Raw genomic sequence first — 20,865 nt, forward strand, 5'->3', positions numbered from 1 at the left:
CTGATAGTAAACAAATTCCTAATGTCACCAAGTAAAGACTGAAGCATGGTCTGTTAGGCACAAGCTTCCTACTCCTGAGGAAGCTGATACAGAGCAGGGGACAGCAGCATCCTTGACAGAACTAACATGCTCCCAGGGAGGCCCAGGAAGAAATCCTCTAGGTTTTGTGAGAGAAGTTAGAAGATGAATGGATAAAAGGAGCAAGACGAGAGTGATATGTGGGCCAAGAATCCTGAAACGTGGATAGGGACGATATAGCTCTCACCCCACCAAAGGGAGGAGGCCAGGTCTCCTGCAAGGATTTAAATTTTGAGCTGGTAAAATGTAGGCTTGTTGGGCCTAATCAGTGTGTTTAGGAGAAGCACCAAGAAAAACCTGGAGCACTGTTGAAGATGAGTGGGTGGTTCAGGATTCAAAGCAGAGGATAAAGGACAGCTCCCTACAGGGGTAGAAGGAAACCTAGACAAGGCCTTATCTGACCTATGAAAAGCTGGAGATCACTCCCCACCCCCTTCCTTCACTATTTTTAAACCTTGAGTAGGACTTGGAGAAGGAGAATTTAAAAAAAAAAAAAAAAAAAGCAAAACCATGAACAAGAGTTATCCTAAGATGAGATCAATATGGCAGTATGAAGGGGCTGATTTTTCACGCACACTCCATTGTGGTACTTTACCAGATTCACATCACCCAGACTAGATCTGGATGAATCCAAATGATTAACAGTTTGCTTTGCTAAAGGAACCAGATTTGGGGGAAAAGGAGTCAAAAAGGTAAAAATTACAAACTGCTGATTGGGGGAGGATAAGAGGAGAAAGATTTTCCCCAAGGATTACTAAGATCTGGGCTTATGGGAAAGCACTGTCAGCCTGGGCAAAAGGGCATAAATATACAAAGTAGATGTGAGAAAAAGTTGAAGAGAGTAAATAAGCTACTTTCAAACCCCTGAACCATTCTGGATTCATTTTGTATTGGAAAATATGGCTCTTTTCTGAAATACAGAACATTTCTTTACACTCCGTGGGTTTCTATGTGTATGCTTGACAACCAGATGGCAAGGCCATTTAATAATTGACTGTACCACCTCAACTTCCACTACTGAGGATGTTGTATTGGGCTAATTACCAAATATCCTCCAGAAAAATAATGACCAAACATCTCTTTGAAAGTATATGAGATTTTCTATTTATCTACTTCCTGCCATCTTACATCCTATACTCAGTATTTTTTTTTTCAAAACAAATTATTGATCTTATTTCTGGATATTTGAAAACATGATCAGTAATATCTAGAACTTTACCAAGTCTTATTTAGGAACTCAGGTGATGTGGCAGGAAGAGCTGGTTATCCACCAAACTTTGATGTCTCTTTAATGTATAAGACCTGTGGCTGGGCTCCCGGAGGTACCAGTAGAGACATAGCTCCCAGACCCTTTTAGCTAAGTGTGCTCCCATGACTGAATTCCTCCTGGTTAAGTGTATGGAGATGTGACCTGTGTGCTTCAGCATCTGGGCCATAAGGCGTGGGCTGGCTTGCCTTCTTTCCCACTTCACACAACCCATACGCCCCTTACCTGGGACCGGCTTCCACCGTGCAGGCGAAGGTCTGGCTCTAACAAAGCAACAAGGTGGAAGGAACCTGAGTCTCTGAGTGAGCATGGCTTCCATTGTCTTTAAATCACTGTATTTTGGAATTGTTTAGTTATACTGCCTCAACTTTAGACCAAAGTTATAAAGCAGAGTTTAGTAAAATGTTGAGTGACTTGGCAAGTGGGAGTTTTTGTCTTCTTTGATTTTTCATTTTGTAAATTAATCACTTAAATGGTTAACTTTACTTTCTTCCCACTTAACAAAGGCATCATGGTTTTTTCATAGTTAGAAACCAAGTAGAGGTGCTAAGCATGTCTGTGAACCACGAGATCAGTTACCAAGTCACAGAACCATCAAATTGTAAAACTTTGCTGTTGGAATTGATAAAAAAAAATGCACTGGGGCGCCTGGGTGGCTTAGTTGGCTAAGCCTCCGACTTTGGCTCAGGTCATGATCTCACAATTTGTGAGTTTGAGCCCCTCTTAGGGCTCTGTGCAGACAGCTCAGAGCCTGAAGCCGGCTTGGGATTCCATGTCTCCCTCTCTCTCTGCCCCTCCCCAGCTTGTACTCTGTCTCTCTCTCTCTCAGAAATAAGTGAACAGAAAGAAAGAAAGAAAGAAAGAAAGAAAGAAAGAAAGAAAGGTACTGCCATCAGTAAGAAAGTGACCTGGTCAAGGTCTTAAACATTTGCTCAAAAACACATATTAGAGTGTCATTATCTTCCTACCTACCTGCCCCTACCAAGCACACATATGTACAGGTACACACATACATGCACACACATGAAGAAAAGCCCCTTATTTAGGAATCTTAAAGAGAAAGATCAAAACTTTCTATAAAAGGTCAAAGCTTATTACATAAATTGAAAGAATAAGAACAGAAAAAGAAACGTAGACTTGAAGTTAATGGAGCCATATCCTAAGAGGTCATTTTTAGCAGCATTAGTTTGCACTGACTCTAGAGACTCTGAGCACATTCTCCATTGGCTTTGTAATGGTTAATTAGTAATAACCAGCCTCATGCAATTTGCTGCTAGAATTGATGTTTTTCTTCCTTACCACCCATTGCTACAAAAGGGTCGGTAAAAATTGTCCATAGGGCTGACTGTGTTTAGGATTCAGAGGACTTACCGTGACTTTGAACACCATTGTTGATTAAAACTTTTTAAAAGCCAGAGTGTAGCACAAGCTGCAGAAGGCCGACTATACAAGGCACATAGACATGGTGGAGGGAGGCCACAGACCCAAGGTAAGCACGGCCCTGAACACGGCTGCCTCAGGAACAGGAGCAGGTGGCAGGGAGAAAATGCCTGGGAGTGAGTGTGGGGAGGTTTCTGAATATCTGATTGTATTATTATATCCTGTTTATTTTACCGTGTCGTCGTATTTATTGTCTTGGATGTAATGTGCTAGTTTGCACTATCAAATCCCCAGGTTTTGATTTCTATAGAGATGATTATCAGGATGTGCATGCATGTGTGTGTGTTACTGTAGGGTAGCTTTTAGAAACCCTTCTTCTAACATGGGATATTCTTCTTTTTTTTTCTTCCTTTCAGTGTCTCTTGAAGTAATTATGTTTTTTCCATTGCCTTTTTGTGCAGCTTTCTTCCTTTAGCACTAACAGCTGAACAGCTGCTACCATTTTTGTCTTACCATCTTTCAACTTCAAAAGTAGAGAATTAAAAACAAAACAAAACAAAAACCAAATACCCCCGGAAACTGAAAATCTGTAAGAACACAGTGCTAAATAACAAATAGTTCACAAGATTTAACAATGATCCTCTCTATGTATGTGACACTGTTCTAATGCTTCACTCATGCTAATTCATTTAATGCTCAGGGCAGTCCAGTGAGGTGGTGTTGCTTCCCAAACTTGGCAGCTTCCTGGGTGAAATCTGAAACTCATACACAGAGGGCAGGGAAAGATGGAAGAGACAGGCCACTCCAGGTTGGTAGGTGGCAGGCTGAAAAAGCAAGGGAGCTTCAGTACAAAACTCATCGTGACCAGCCACAAAAACAAGTAGATCTCCAAGCTCACCTGCCAGAATCTTAAAAGTTTATATATAGGCCTTAACGGGGTGGTTCATGTATACCACGCAGATGGGCTCAACAACACGTTGCTGTCCCAAGTTATGCCCCTGAAACAGCTCTGGCTCTGAGAACAGGAGACAGAATGTACATTCCAAGCTCAGGGGAGAGGGATAGGGGCCTCCTATTGTCCTATTGCCTGGGTCAAGTTTGAGGGTCAACTGACAGTCATGTCATCTCATTGACCTCCTCCAACAGGTAGGTGTTATTCTCATTTTACAAATGAAGAACCCAAGTCAGAGAAATTACATAACTTGTCCAAGGTCAAGTAAATGTTTTCTGACCTAGATATCCTGGCCTAAATTCCAGTTCTGAGACATCTATGCAAGATTGGTTATAGCAACTGAATGAAACCCCAGAAGATACACAGTGTTTATACAGTAAGTGAAGCTCTTGGGTTCTGGAAGCAAACATCCTGATTTAGGGGCCTGGCTTTTACTCTTTATAAACTGTAAGAGCTTGAGTAAGTTACTTAACCTCCCTGAGTCTCAGCTTTGCTGTGCATCAACCATCAGCATGATGATAATGATAATGTACAGGGAAGAGCCTATCACATAGTAGTAAGCTGCATCCCTGGTGCTCAGCACATAGCAGGTGCTGGAAAATTATTTATTGGATGTTAGTTGTTATAATAGAAAAGCATACACTGGGGTGCACAGGTGGCTCAGTTGGTTCAGCATCCTACTTCAGCTCAGGTTTGTGAGCTCGCGGTTTGTGAGTTCGAGCCCTGTGTCAGTCTCTGAGCTGACAGCTCACAGCCTGGAACCTGCTTTGATTCTCTGTCTCCCTCCCTCTGCCCTTCCCCCACTTGTGCCTCTCTCTCAAAAATAAATAAGTAAATGTAAAAAAAAAAAAAAAAAGGAGCACACATTGACAAGAGTAGCAATTTGTCATTCATGAGAGCCAAACCCTATGCTTTTCTTTCCTTCTGCCTTCCTTCATTCCTTCCTCCCTTTCTCTTTCTCTCTCTCTCTCTCCCTTTCTTCCTCTCTCCCTCTCTCTTCTTTCTTTCTTTCTTTCTTCTTTCTTTCTTTCTTTCTTTCTTTCTTTCTTTCTTTCTTTCTTTATTTCAGTAGGCTCCACACCCAGCATGGAGCCCAATGCTGGGCTAGAACTCACAACGCTGAGACCAAGACCTGAGCTGAGATCAGGAATCAGATCCCTAACCAATGGAGCCACCCAGGTGCCCCACTTTTCTATTGTTTCAAAACCATCTCATTTCTCCAACACTTGAGGTATATCCTATGGATGACTCATATCCATAAAGCATAAACTACACACTGGTATTGCTTTGACAATGATGTTATAACCAATAAAAAAGGCCACCCTTGCTCTCTTCTCCTGTCACCCTGTCATTCTCATTTACAGGATATCTGAAGATTTCAAAAATAGTTGGTCATCTGTGAATGGTGGTTAAAATACTGATTGTTCCTATTTTTTTCCTGCCTTAAACAATGTCCATCCATAAATTATACCTGATAGAATACTTATGTAACCAAACTTTATATCTGATTTGGAGAAAATGGCTCAAAAGTATATTCTGATTCTGACTGTGGGCACTGTGGAATGAGGTAGCAATTTCACACATATGCAAAAGGCAATCTAAAGAGCTGCGAAATTCAAAGGGCCACTGAGGCTATGTATCTAGTAAATTCATGAATAGAACACATTTAAGAGTTGAGTGAATGTGTCAACCTTAAATTATCCCCTCATGCATGCATAAAAATCTAAAAATTCCATTGGAAAATAAATCTGTAACAATAAACCTTAATGGTTGAAAATAAAAGTAAAGCCAACAACCAACAAAACTAAAAGACAATCGATGGAATGGGACAAGATATTTTCAAATGACATATCAGATAAAGGGTTAGTACCCAAAATCTATAAAGAACTTTATCAAACTCAACATCCAAAAAGTAAATAATCCAGTGAAGAAATGTGCAAAAGACATGAATAAACACTCTTCTGAAGATGTCATCCAGATGGCCAACATACACATCAAAGAATGTTCAATAGGGGCCCCTGGGGGGCTCAGTTGGTTGAGGGTCCGAGTTCGCTCAGGTCATGATCTCATGGTTTGTGGGTTCGAGCCCCACATTGGGCTCTGTGCTGATAGCTCAGAGCCTGGAACCTGCTTCAAATTCTGTGTCTCCCTCTCTCTCTGCTCCTCCCCCACTCACACTCTGTCTCTCTCTCTCTCTCTCAAAAATAAATAAACGTTAATTTTTTTTTAAAGAAAAGATGCTCAACATCACTCATAATAAGGGAAATACAAATTAAACCACACTGACACACCACCTCACACCAGTCAGCATGACTAAAATGAACAACTCAGGAAACAACGGATGTTGGCAAGGATTTGGAAAAAGGGAAACACTTTTGCACTGCTGGTGAGAATGCAAACTGGTACAGCCACTCTGGAAAACAGTATGGAAGTTCCTCAAAAAATTAAAAATAGAGCTACCCTACGACCCAGCAATTTTACCTCTAGGTATTTACCCAAGGACACACAAATGCTGATTCGATGGGGTGTATGTATCCCAGTGCTTATGGCAGTGCTGTCAACAATAGCCATATTATGGAAAGAGCCCAAATGTCCATCGACTGATGAATGGATAAAGAAGATGTAGTGTATATGTATATGTATATGTATATGTATATGTATATGTATATGTACATAGAGAGAGAGAGAGAGAAAGAGAGAGAGAGAGAGAGAGGGAGGGAGAGAGACAATAGAACATTACTAGTGATCAAACAGAATGAAATCTTGCCATTTGCAACAACGTGGATGGAACTAGAATGTATTATGCAAAGTGAAATAAGTCAGAGAAAGATAAGTATCATATTGATTTCACTCATATGTGGAATTTAAGAAACAAAACAGATGACCATAGGGGAAGGGAAGGAAAAAAATTAGATAAAATGAGAGAGGGGGGCAAAACATAAGAGACTCTTAAATACAGGGAACAAACTGAGGGTTGCTGGTGGGGTGTTAGGTGGGAGGATGGGGCTAAAGGGGCGATAAGCATTAAGGAGGGCACTTGTTGGGATGTGCCCTGGGTATTATATGTAAGTGATGAATAACTAAATTCTACTCCTGAAACCATTATTATACTATATGTTAACTAACTTGGGCTTAAATAAAATTGAAAAAAAAAAACCCCAAATATTTTGGGGGGGAAGAAAAAAGTAAGCCATATCCTTCCAAGAAGAGATGGAAACATTTTTAAACCATTTGTTAAACATTTTTAAACCATTTTAAACCATTTTTTAGACCAATTAAAATTGATCCAGTGTCCAAAATTGTTTGAAATAATGACAGGACTACTTTACCTTATAATGAGGTCTAATCTCAAAGTTTATGGACTCCCTGTCTCTGATTTTTCTCCTTCTTCTTCTTCTTCTTCTTCTTCTTCTTCTTCTTCTTCTTCTTCTTCTTCTTCTTTATTTCTGCCTCTATGGAACTTTCTGTCTGTCTTTCTCTTTCTTTTCCTCCACTCCACCACAGAAATGAAACATGAAATATATTCTTATTTGTTGGCTCTGTTGAACAAAACATGGATTTTTATTAATTGGTTACCCTGAAATGTTTCAAAGGATTTTCTCAAAATATACATATTTATTTGTATTTTTAACTCTTTTACTATAAAGAAAAAAAAAACAATGTTATCAGACTCTTAATGGTAGTTAATCATCTAATTCAACCTGATTTTATATGACCTTATTTATATTTTACAAGTTGGAACATTAAGAAACTACTTGAACAGTTCAGCAATTTGGCAATTTATCTCCTCAACATGAGCCTTTAGTGAGAGAAAAAGCTTGAGTTACAAATGATTATGTAATATGAAGGATGTCAAAGTAATGAAGGGTATACAGTACCTCTAGGCAGCTGATGATATTTTATCTTCTATTGCTTTTAACCCATATGGTAAGAAAACCGCAATAAAAAAGGTATGTGAAAAAGAGACTATTAAGTATAGTTCACTAACAGAAGATGAAAAATTAAATTGAACTTTAAAGTACATTGAAAAAAAGTTTATTCATTACTGTTATTAGATCACTTCTTGCAAACTGAGGAAAGCAAAGCAAAGAATTACCCGAAGGCTCCATGACAAATGGACATACAGCTAACTCTTTAAAATATTTATGAATCATCCTTTATTCACTTCAGACCAGTATTCAAAATTTGAATACACACACATACACTTGCAATAATAAAAAATTCAATCTAAAGTATCGATTTGGAAATCTTTCAAAATATGGTAGGCAAACGCAAGAGGCAAAGAAATGGTCTGGGTAAGCCTTAAGATCTTGTTCTTATAGGGGAGCATTAAAATATTGAAGGCTTTCTCATGTGCTAATTGGTTTTCTTGCTAAAAACTTAAATGGAACCATAATCTCTTTCTTTCACTATCTTCCCATAAATGAGTTAAACTTATATTTGATAGGCCGTATTTTCAGAAATCATCTGGTTAAAAAATGTGAATTATGTTACCCTGTTGGTTTGCAAATTGGCCCCCATACATGAAAGGCAAGGACAGACAGAAGACAGAGACGGAAAAAAGATTGATAGGTGGCGATTTTTATACACAAGCGAACTTACATCAGAGGCTTGTCTGGAGCGGCCACAAGAGGAGTAGCTCTCCATGCCCACCTGCCAGAATCTTAAAAGTTTATGGGGTGCCTGGGTGGCTCAGTCAGTTAAGCATCTGACTTCAGCTCAGGTCATGATCTCATAGTTGGTGAGTTCCAGCCTCGCATAGGGCTCTGTACTGACTGCTCAGTGCCTGGAGCCTGCTTGGAATTTTGTGTCTCCCTCTTTCTCTGCCCCTCCCCTGCTCATGCTCTCTTTTTCTCTCTCTCTCAATAACATTGCTCTCTCAAGGCTGTCCTTGAAAACGGCTTTCACTGTGAGAAAAGAGGGCAGAAGTACATTTCAAGGACGGGGAGGGAGGAGGTGAGGAGTCTCTGATTGCTGGGTCCAGTTTGCTGGTCAACAGGTGGTCATGTCCTCTCGATGAACTCATATCCTAAATAAAGGATTTCACCTGAATACTTAGCAAATGCAGGAGAGCAAGGACCTGGAGGTCACAAGGGCACCGCTGGCCACATAGCTCTATCCATTCATCACTAGCGTGAACGGCACCTCTCTGGAGGATAGACAGGGGCAGTGTATATTTCTAGTTCCAGAGAATACTGTAGCATATCATTATAAGCTCCCTGGGGAGGGATTCCTTCATGGCTCATTGCATCTCAATGGAACCAGAGTAGCACAATAACTACCTAAGTGGTATGTGTTGGAAGTGGTGTGCAGGGAGAAAAGAACATGATACTTGGTATATATCCAAGAAGTGAGAGGGCACAATCATCTTCTTTGATCCTGACTCCATCTTTATCCTGACTCCTCTGTTAGGAAGAAAGTGAAAGCCTTCATCCATCTTTAGCTTCTTGTTTCTGATGTCTACAACGTATATTGTAACTGTTGCCAAATAAGATTTAGTGTACGTTTTAGGGAGTTTTAAAAGGAAGAAGTTTAAGGGCACCTGGGTGGCTCAGTCGGTTGGGCATCCGACTTCGGCTCAGGTCATAACTTCACAGTTTGTGGGTGGGTTCGAGTCCTGCATCGGGCTCTGTGCTGACAGCTTGGAGCCTGGAACCTGCTTGGGATTCTGTGTCTCATTCTCTCTCTGCCCCTCCCCTCTTTGTACTCTGTCTCTATCTCTCAAAAAGAAATAAATGTAAAAAAATAAACAAATAAAAGAAAGAAGCTTATGGTATAAACCTCTATTGTTTTTAAGTGACTTAATGCTGTTAGTGGAATATTCCTCATATCTAACAGGCTTGTTGGAACATGTAAAAAAAAATCCGTAGTGGAATCACCCAAAATAGCCAGCATTTTGGTAATATTTTTCTGTTACCTTTCATTCCTTTTGCTGTGCATATGCACATAATAACAATATTTAATTCATTTAAAATTCATTTAAAATTTACTTGTTGCCAATCACTGTATCAATTTTTTATAAGAATTATCTCATTTAACCCTTGTTACAATCCTTAAATTTTTTTTTTTTTAATGTTTAGTTATTTTTGAGTGAGAGAGAGATAGAGTGAGGTAGGGGAAAGAACAGAGAGAGAGGGAGACACAGAATCTGAAGCAGGTTCCCTGAGCCATCAGCACAGAGCCCGATGTGGGGCTGGAACTCACAAACTGTGAGATCATGACCTGAGCTGAAGTTGGACTCTTAACCGACTGAGCCACCCATGTGCCCCAATTCTTATTACAATCTTAAGAGATGGGCAGTATAATGACCATTTTACACATGAAGATATATTGAGGCTTAACAGGGTTAAGCAATTTGTGCAGAACCACATAGCTAGTGAATCACAGGAGCTAGTTAACCCAGGTATTCTTGACTCAGGGCCTGGGTTCTTGACCTCAATTTAATATCTCTGATCTATACATTCCTTTAGTACTAAAAATTGTGTTATTTTATACAGACTGTTTTATAATTCTTCTTAAAGTATTACTCTATAATGAAGTAAGCATAAGAAGGAAAAGAGGTGAGAAACATGTAATATATAAAATTTTCTTTCTAAGATATACAAATTATTTACATTTCACTTTTCAAATAGTCAAATAATATTAAGAGTTAGCACATGAGAAATAACTAATGAAGCACCATAAAGAAAAATATTCAGACTTGCTGGTTAAAGGCACACAAACAGTCCCAATGAATATATATTTACTTACTTCTAAATAAATACAGATAGGTTTTTTAAAGTGTTGGGAGAGCTCTGGAAGATAGAGCTATCAGGATTTAGGAACAATCTTTCTGAGGAGTGGTTATAAGAACAATAAAATACTGTTTCTAGGAAAGAATCTAGAGAAATAATTTACCAAAAGTGTTGTTACTTTCTTTTCCCAAGGTAGGTTTATTTGATTCCTAGAAATGTACGTTTGAAATAACAAGTAATGGGGAAGAACACAAAGAAATAGACACCAGTTTCACAGCTGGGGAAAAATAAAGATTTATATTCAGACACTGACGGAAGTGAATTTAAAGAAAAATAATTTATGTCTTATAATCAATGGAGTTGTACTTATACATTTAAGTGCTTAAAATGATTTTTTAAGATCTGAAGATTTGTATTTTTGACGTGTAGATATTTTCATGGTTGCATTTTATTATGGATTGTTAAAACATATGCATTTTGGCTTAGCATCATCTTTGAAAGAAAAGCTGATGGAAGGAAATGTAAGGGGGAGGGGGAGGGACAGATACAAGAAGGCAAAAGTGAAGGGGGTTGGTGATTATAACACAATTACATGCCAAATATAGGTAATTATAGTATAAGTGGAGTTGTCTTTGGAAGTTATTCAAAAAGCATTTAAAAAATCTAAAACTATATAACAGATATCTCTGAATTCATTCTTCCAAAACTGATAGCAAATTTTATGTGAGTGTATTTATTTATTGTAGGTTCTTTGCATCTATAAAAACAAAGACAACATGCTGTAATGAAGTGTCCAGAAGACAAAAAGCAAGAGTTGCTTTATACATTGCAATCATTGATTTCATCCTAACTCACTCTTCGATTTCTAGTAAATCTTAAAATACTAATAATGCACCTTTTTTTCTGAACATCTATTATTGTTTTGGTTTGGCACAAACCGACCATCTTTAGTCATATAATCGAAAAATACATAAAACATGTCTCACTTGATATATATCCTACACAAAACTATATATGACATTCATCAGTGGTTTTAAATTAGTTTCCTTACAGGTTTTTATTCTGAGCACTATGTAGAACATATGTTGTCTTAACTGGAGAATATTTTGAAGCATTTTTTTTCCTCTTGGTTATCTTTCAATTTTAAAAGCCAACTCAGATGGCTCACATTTCTTTTCTGTGGTGTTAGAGCCTTTGGATCACTGAGGTTAATCTTCAGTTTTATTTCTTCCAACCAAGATATAATGGACTGAAGAAAAACTTGCAGAGGAGACTCTCGGGCAGATAGGAAGAAATCTGGTACATAAGAATGTTGTTGGAACCTGGGTGAAATGGGGTTCTAGGAAAGTGAGTTAGACAAGGGAGCCAGCTGCGGGCCACACCTGTATCTGGCACTGATGTATGAGGTGCATGAGGACAGAAGACTCTCTTTCTTGAAGGCTGGTAGTGACTCCAAGGTCTCAGTAGTCCCTGAAGTCTGGTAATATCACAGATTGGACACTGAATTTAGAGAGTACAAAGCTCTGGGACTTTTCATGCAGACTGAACTAATAATAGCAAACTAGAGCTAACATTTATTGAATGTTTCTAATTATATGCTAGGGGCTGTGCGAAGTGCTTCGCATAGATTAATTCATTGAAATATCACAGGTGACAAGTGTCATTATTACCCCCTTTTGACTTCTAGGAGAGTTGAGTCTCAGAAGAGTCTACTAACGTGTGCAAATATACAAAACCAGTAAGCAGTCGACTTAAGCTCACACTCAGAAAGTCTGATTCCAGAGTAGGGGAATTTAGCCACACCACTGTCTCTCTGCAAGACTCTTTAGCAACTTCTTAAAGGCTAGTAAGTTAGAAATTTGCCCGGCGTGTTTTTTTATAGTAACCATTTAACTAATTCTTGGGGCTCTTCTTTCAAATTTTGGAGCATTAAGTAGATTAAGAGGTGAAACGGGTATATTTGCAATGAGCAGTTTATGACTTGTAGGGGGTATAGGGGGAACACTGTACTACTGCGTAAATTTTTTGTAAACTTAGAATACTCTAAAAAAATAAGATCTATCAATAAAACTAAGGTAAAGTCTATGCATGCTATCTAACCCCGTTCTCAAATGCACATTGCCATCTGTCAAGATTCGTATCCAACTGTGCACATACACCCAGAACCTCTTCAACAAATGCCTCCAGATCATGAGGATGCCCTACTGTAAGGCATTTTCCCCTTCCTGATCTCTCATGGCAAATGTCTTTCTACCTTTTTTATTCTACTTTTATTAGCCTGTTTGGTATTAAAGCCAATTGCGTCTTTTCATTAGATTTTGAGTCTCTGGAATATAGAGATCATTCATTTCTTATTTATTTCTAATCCTACACCCAATATCTATACTATGCCTCTACACATGATAATGAAAATAATTATAAGCATTTTTAAAAAATTTGTGCTGGGGATATAAGCCATTATGATAAACACAACTTGACAAATTCAGGCCTTCCTAATCCTGACCTAGGTTCTTAAAATGAACTTTGAATTAGTCTTTACTTGTTTCAGTCCTTTATCCATAGAAGCTCCTGGATGACCCTTCCCAAATGTCATTTCCTGCTCAAATATCTGTAATGGTGGTATTCCACTATCTTCTTTTCAGCCGTCCCTAAGTCTCAATCTGCTCCCCCATGAGTCTGCCATACTTCAAAAAGCTGGACCACTCAGCATTTGCTGGGTACATGTGGTTTCTCTTTTCTAGAGCTTTGTTTATGCCTGGAAATGTTCTTCCCTCTTCATTTCTACTCTTAAACCCCTATCTATCTGTTTCAAATATTATCCATAATCACAATTCTAATTTTCTCCTATGACCTTCCCCACTCCAACCAGATGAGCTCTTGTTGGAGTTCTTTTAACATATTGTATTGCTTTGGCCATTTCCTTATTGTTCGCCTGTAAAAAAAAGTTTATTTATGTTGAAAGAGAGAGAGTGTGAGCACATGAGGAGGGTAGGGGCAGAGAGAGAGGGAGACAAAATCCCAAGCAGGCTCCCTGCTCTCAGCACAGAGCCCACCACAGAACTCAATCTCACAAACCATGAGATCATGACTTGAGCCAAAACCAAGACGTGGGCGCTCAACCAACTGAGCCACTCAGATGCCCCTGTTTGCCTTTAGTTATATGTTTACACTTCCTTCTACCTTCAACTGGATTTTAACTTCTTTGTAAAAAGGGCTTATATTCTCCTCATTTTTGGACCACCTGAAGTTCCTAGCTTTGGCAGGTAGTGGGCATACAATAACCCCCATATTGGAGAGACAGTAATACCAGTTGGTAATGTACAAGCAGTGAAGTCAGGTGAACAGGGGTTCCGATCTCAGCTACATCACTCTGTAGCTGGGGAACTTGGGCAAAGTAGTTAACTTCTTTGAGATTCAGTCCTTTAACTATGGGGATGACATTTTATCTACTACACAGTGCTAATAAAAAACTTAAAAGAAAAATGTACGTAGAGTTTGATTTCTATTAAGTATCCAATACATGGCAATGGCAAGTGTTTGTTTCATAAGTTTTTTTCTCTGCAATGTCTTGAATTCCTTCTTTCAAAAGACATTCCACTTGTCTATTTTTTAGCCAGACTTATGGTCACAATAATTTGCCAGGAAGGCAAAATTGGAAAAAAGATGGCCATTTCATAAGTAAGTATAATAATATAGTTACCTCTATATTTATTTATTTTGAAATTACTGTAGCACTTGATTAAATAAATTCATAAACAGTTACTCAGCATTTATTATGCATCAAACACTGTTGTAGGTATTGGGAATACAACAGCGAAGAAGACAGTCTTTGTCCTTCAGTAACTTCCATGTTAATGTGGACAGTGACCTCACAGATATTCAAGAAGCACAACGAAAAACTTAGCTATAAAATGGTGCCAAATCTGCACTGATTAGAAGCCCAAACTCCATTTCTGGGTTTACCACTTAGCTGTTACAATAAGCTTTGAGGGAGTTCAAGAATGGTTATCCAGATTTTTAACAGCTAGGAATCCAAGAAGCAACGTTGTGGAGGCGAGCTATATATACATTTTTTTTCTTCTGGGAAAAAAATAGGGATAAATCAGACCTATGTCTTTGTGTGTAGCAGATGGAGCTGAGCTTTCTCTATTTCTACTTAAATGACCTTAAAGTAGTTGTCTGGGAGTGAAAGTTGTTCAATGTTGGCATGTCAGCAACAGCTCCCAAAACACCGAAGCCCTTCTGTTGGCAGCAACTTAGGTGAGTCCTGCCGATTGTACAGATAGACGGGTTGACCTCCCCAGGCCCCCGGTTTGCCACCCGCTGCTGGGCCGGCGCCACCCCTCCCTTGCGAGACCGGTGTGAAGGCTGCGAGCGGAGGGCCCTCCCGCGGGAGGGGCGCGGGGCGTGGAGGGCGTGGGCGGGGGCGGGGCGAGCCCCGCAGACTGGGTGCTCCGAGGGAGCTGTCAGTGTCAGGCTCGCGGAGAGAGAGGAAGTGCTGGGTCCCCGAGGAGCGCGAGCCGAGCGGCCGGCGCAGCGTGAGACAGCACATCCTGCGCGCGCCGGGCCCGCCGCCCTCTGGAGCCGCTCGAGCCTCGACCCCGCCGCCCCCCGGGGGCCGCTGCCGCGCTCGCTCGGGGAGCCCAGTGCCGCCGCCGCCGCCGCCGCCGAGCGCGTCCAGGTAAACAGGAGGGGGGTGTCGCGCTCTCCCGGCCGCCGCCTCCGCGTCGCCCCTCGACCCTCCCAGCCCCAGGGTCGTCTGCGCGGGTAGCCGGGCAGTAGTTGGGCCGCCGCAGCCGCAGCCGGACCCCTGCCTCGGCCCCCTCCCCAGGCTCCTGCGTGCTCACGCGGCGCCCTAAGGCGGCCAGAGCCCCCCCCCCAGCGACACCCCCCTGCTGCAGTTTCCCCCGGTAGAGCCCAGAGGCGGGGGCAGAAGAGGAGGGGTCGTGGTGTCATCACCTTGTCGCCCACCTCGCGGGCTGGGAGGGGCGTCCCAGTGTGCCCCGCCTCGGTCCGGTCCTGGGCGGCAGAAGGCTAGCGGCGGTGAGATCCGCACCCCTGTGGGCCACCAGCTGACGGCCCCTGGGGGAGGGGAAGCTGCAGAGGGAAGGGAAAGGATGCTGTTTGATTACATTTTCAGCTGTCTGCAGAGCTCTTAGATGCTGTTGCTACCCGCCAAGTCGGAGGGAGCGAATGTACTTCCAGCAGGGCATTAATTAAACACTCACGCAAGAAGATGCCAGTTTCTCTCACTGCTGCAAAAAAGTGTGGTTGGGGGATGTGTTTTCGTAAACACCTTCCTAGCCGCGTGGCTCTCCTACCCCCACTCTGGAATCGCTGTGGCCTTATAAATCTGTGCGTCGTCATCATTAGGGCAGTGATCCTAGCAGCGCTGATGGGAACTGAGTGTGCGAGAGTCTCATGACTTGTGTCTTGGTTAATAAGGTTAAGTGGAAACCCAGGATCAGGACAGGAAATTACTTTGGAAATCGGAGACTCAGCAAAAATGCAAAAGATGGAATATAGTCTATTCTGGCCTCTACCTCATCTAGGTAAGGGGCAAGAACAAATGGCCAGCCATTTTCTTGCCTGGAATGCCTTTCAAGTGTGCACTGTAGACTTATTCTAGTTCAGGGTTGTGAAAAATTGCTCCCAAATATTCCAGATTAGCAGAAAGCATAGCTGACAGTAAGGCATGGGTAACTGCAGAAGACAGCGTATGGCTAATATTAGCACAGCTATGGGTGACGGTCTATGAACATATTTTCACTGTGAAAATTATAGTGAGAGACAGCGTTAGGAAATTCGGAATGGAGACTTCAGTGCAAGTTGCATCCTGAGGGTGCCGGTGGGAATGTGATTAATACTTCCTCTGATGATTTAAAATGCCAAATTTTGTCCAGAAGTTCTTTGTGTGAGAAACAAAGGCCTTAAACTCTGCTCTTTTGACCATGTTTCTCAATAAAAATATACTCAGTCATCAAAATGTTCTCTTCACGGGAACCAACCTGCCAATGTTTTTTAAGTTCTGAGGATTCAGTGCTCCAAGAGCCATTTTTCTGTAAGATCTTGCAGCATCATCATTAGGACGTTAGGACAATATATTTTGGTGCCCAGTAGAGGCTTTGTACAGCCTGTCCAGTCTGGCCCTAGTTTTTGGCCCAGCACATCCCCTATGTTTCTCTTTTTTGTCCTTGTCTTGGGCCTCAGGCACTGATGCACCTGCTTCCTCTCCACTTGGACCTGAAGGATGCAGGCACACAGTGCCCAACTGCACAGGGATGGCTCAGCCCCTCCACACCCCCAGCCTTTCCTCTTCTACTGAAACATGTCCTGAAGCTCTTTGGTGTTTGAGATCTACATCATCAGGTATAATCACTATTAGGGATATGGACAGAGAAAAAATTTAACCCACAAGAAAGTGGGGTAATTCTTACAGTGGTGGTCCCTGGTGCCTAGTTTCTGACAAACTTCTGAGATTATAAGAAGAAGTCAGGGGCACCTGGGTGGCTCAGTTCCTTAAATCTCTGGACTTAGGCTCAGCTCATGATTTCACGGTTTGTGAGTTCAAGCTCCACATTGGGCTGTCTGCTGTCAGCACATGGCCCACTTTGGATCCTCTGTCCCCCCCCCTCTCTCTGACCCTCCTCCACTTGTGTGTGTGCATGTGTGTGTGTGTGTGCATGCACGCGCTCTCTCTCTCTTTCTCTGTCTCTTTCTCTCTCTCACAAAAATAAAATTTAAGAGGAAGTCAATCAGCATTTGTGTCATCATGCTTTGTGTCTGAGAGGGCTCTGTCAACTTTCTTACCAGCCCTTCTACTTCCCCAAACATTTCTTCCCAAGTCTACATTTAATAAATAAGCCTTTCCTTTTTTTTTTTTTTTTTTTAATTTTAGTTTAGAAAGAGAGAGTGAGAAGGTGTGAGTGCACATGGGGGAGGGGCAGAGAGAGAGAGAGAGAGAGAGAGAGAGAGAATCTTAAGCAGGTTCCACACTCAGCACAAGCCCCATGAGGGGCTTAGTCCCACTACCCTGGGATCATGACCTGCACCGAAATCAAGAGTTGGACACTCGGGGTGCCTGGGTGGCTCAGTCTGTTAAGTGTCCGACTTTGGCTCAGGTCATGATCTTGAGGTTCGTGGGTTCAAGCCTCACATTGGGGTCTGTGCTGATGGCTCAGAGCTTGGAGCCTGCTTCAGATTCTGCATCTGCCTCTCTCTCTGCCCCTCCCCCACTTATGCTCTGTGACTCTCTGTTGCTTAAAAATGAATACATGTTTAAAAAAATTTTTTGAAAAGAGCTGGATACTCAATGGACTGGTGCCCCAATAAGCCTTTTCCTTGACTCCAGCACTGAGTCAGGTAATTTTTGGGGATTCATCTTGGATACTTCTCTGTCTGGTCTTGTAAAATACATACCAAGTCTTCAAACCATGTCTCTCAACACAGACTGTGCATAGGCTTCATCCAAAGTGATTTACCTAAATGGGCTACTGATTCTTTCCATCACCTGTTTCTTTCTATAACTTAACCTAGCCTCAGAGGAAAAGGTCTTTTGCAAAGCTAAGTATATCCTTCATCATTTTGTTTGCCTTACATTTTGCTCTGTCAAGTAAAGCAAAGGTTAATAATACACTGAACAGTTTCCTAAATGTATTACCTTACCGAAACATTTGCTAAAATGCGTTGAGCATTTGGCCCGGGCATTGGATTTTACGTTACTTCTCCATGTATTAATTTATTTAATCCACAAATATCTTATGAGTTATATATTATTTATAATCCTATTTTACAGATGAGGAAACAAAGATACAAAGATGCCAACTAACTTTTTTGAAAATTGCTCAACTGATAAATTATAGAGGCAGGATTTGAACCCTAGGCAGTCTGAATCTATTCTTCCATACTACAGAACAATTATATTGGTTAATTTTCATATACTGAATACCAAGCTCTTTTCTCATGTTATTTCATTTTAATCCTTATATGAATCCTATGAAATAGATGTTATTGACCATATTTTATAGATGATGTGACTGAGTTCAGTGACATATTCAGGGTTATAGATAATCAATAGCAGATGCAGGGTTCAAATCAGGTCTGTTTGACTCCCAAACCAGAGCTCACCCAGTTTTGCTAGCATCCCCTATCAGAAACAAGAAAAAGGTGAACTCGTCTGTCTCTTTCAGGTTTGCTACCTAACATCCCTAAGGACCATTGTCATGTCCTTTAAGCCTCAATGGTGGCCATACTTTTTGTCAGCAGATTGATAACTATGGATGATATGGCAAACTCAATGTAGCACTATAGCTCTTCTGAAATCGAGTACCAATTTGGTTCTCTCTCCTTAATGAAATTAGGTAATTACCCATGATACTTTGTGGATCCCAAGTGCCATGTAAATAGTCATTTCCTTGATCAGGGATCCCTTTTACTAGAAAATGTTGTGACTTCTACACCCCCTATAAAATGTGAGAAAATGTGTTCTTTGGGGAACTTTGCTAGGACAATGAACTTTTAGGGTTCACTTCTTTTGAGAATTAAGTTAATCTGACTCTCATTTTATTTCTTTGAAATTTATAAACTTTTGCCCAGATCCATGTAAAAAATATTCCTCTTGATTAAGAACTTTTCATAGATATCCTGGGCTGATTTTCTTTGCTTCCTCTCTACAGAAAGCCTGGCACCAGAATGTCAGAGTGAAGCTTGCATTGGAACATAGACACTACTGTCCAGGTGCAAACCCTGAGGAGCCCACATGTTCATAAAGCATCTCCTGATTCTTTGTTCAGAGGAGGCTTCTTAAATAGGAGTCCTAGGCATTGTGGAGAGCGGACACATGATGGTGTTCTGGTGGTCACCGAACCTGATAATACTGATGCAAAATTTAATGCATATGTATAGAAATGCAACTTTCTGGTGGCAAGGGGCGGGGTGTAGGATTTGTGACCAAAAAGAGATTAAGAACCACTGCTTCAGAGGCACAGTTTAGAAGAGGGGCTAGGAGCTGAATGTGTTGAAAACAAGGCAAAACTATGCTATGAGCACCAATCAAGAAAAAAATGTTTGTAGGTACCAGAGCATTGTTGGCATTTTGCTACCAAGGCATTTTGAAGGCAGAGGGTGGGGGGGGGGGTGGCACCAACTTACACTAATGCACGCTGCAACCAAGTGAGATCTTCAAGAATGGCAGGAAGCCTTAGCGTTGCTTGCCATCCATTAGGTACTTACCCTGTTCATGTTTAGGTTCATCAAATCATTCTAACAGCCCTGTAAGACTGACATTTTTATCTTCATTTGACAAACAAAGAATCTGATGCTTGGAAACATGAAGCCACTTTGTCAAGGCCACCTGAAACCAGTTTGTGGGAAAGCTGGATTTCAAATGCAGATTGGCCAGATTCCAAAGTTTGTTTATTCTGTTCCCATCGTATGTCATTGTTTTTCTATGTGGGATGCCAAAAAATACCGTTTAGTGTAGCTTTTCATTGTGGCAAGACAGAGAGTCCCTCAAGACAGAGAGTCCCCCACGTGCTGATGGGAAAAGCCTAAATGTGTTATCAAAAGAGAACAAGAAAATTAGACGTCTCTCAGTGTACTGGAGAATAAGCAAGTCCTGCTTTCCCTTGAGGTGTGCTAAAGCCCCTACATTTAATTCTCAAGTGTCACTAGGTATCAGGCTGCACACAAAATGCATAGCGGTTTACAACGAGGACAGTCCAGAAAGTTGACTTTGCAGGAGTGGATATAAACCAAGACTGTGTTCATTGCAAAGATGAATTTATTTCAAAGCTGAATTCGAAGCTGCTCAGTGTTCTGGGGCTTAGTTGATATAGTGACTGTGTCATGATCCAGAACACTAACTTGGCACTAAATCTTGGGAGCACCTCTGCTTACCAGACAACCTACATACCCTTTAGTTTTTGGTTCTTATCAATCCTGAGATCCTCACAAGCAGCAGTTTTATTTCCAAAATATTACTGAATCCCTAACATTTCTATCCTCACCCATATTTTTACTATACTCTTAAAGAATGACCCATTGTTTTTATTTTGGGGGCACAAACCAGCTAATGCCATCAGTGTGGCAAACACACAAAGCAGAAATTTATGTTGGAGTCAAGGGCATTCTTTATAATAAAGTAATGAGTCTCTGGCACTACACAGGATGATTGCACTTGATCAACAGATCTGCCTGGGAAGCAATACCAGTGTGCTTTATTATGCTTCAATTTTTTTTTCTTCTATAACCTCTAAAGATTTTTAAAAATTCTGCTGCTCTCTTATGCTACACATTTTAAGTTGGCATCTGTTTTCATTGTAAACTTGAAGAATCACAACGAATGTGATTTCCAGAATATTGTAAACTTGGATATTTAAAAATAAAATGATGTAATTCTTTGAATTCAATTACAATCTAAATACTATCTCAATCTCTCTATAAAAAATACCTGA

General features: G+C 40.9%; 1 protein-coding gene across 2 annotated transcripts in view; it reads left to right on the plus strand.

The window, feature by feature from the left end:
* The first annotated feature begins 19,089 nt into the window (after window positions 1–19,089).
* Window positions 19,090–20,865, plus strand: part of DYNC1I1 (dynein cytoplasmic 1 intermediate chain 1) — a 308,192-nt gene continuing 306,416 nt past the window's right edge. For both annotated transcript variants that reach the window (XM_042918203.1, XM_042918213.1), the window contains exon 1: window positions 19,090–19,147. The gene's annotated coding sequence lies outside the window, so the exon portion shown is untranslated. The remainder of the gene's footprint in view (window positions 19,148–20,865) is intronic.

Source organism: Panthera leo, chromosome A2, assembly GCF_018350215.1.
Source record: "Panthera leo isolate Ple1 chromosome A2, P.leo_Ple1_pat1.1, whole genome shotgun sequence".
NCBI classification, from domain to species: domain Eukaryota; kingdom Metazoa; phylum Chordata; class Mammalia; order Carnivora; family Felidae; genus Panthera; species Panthera leo.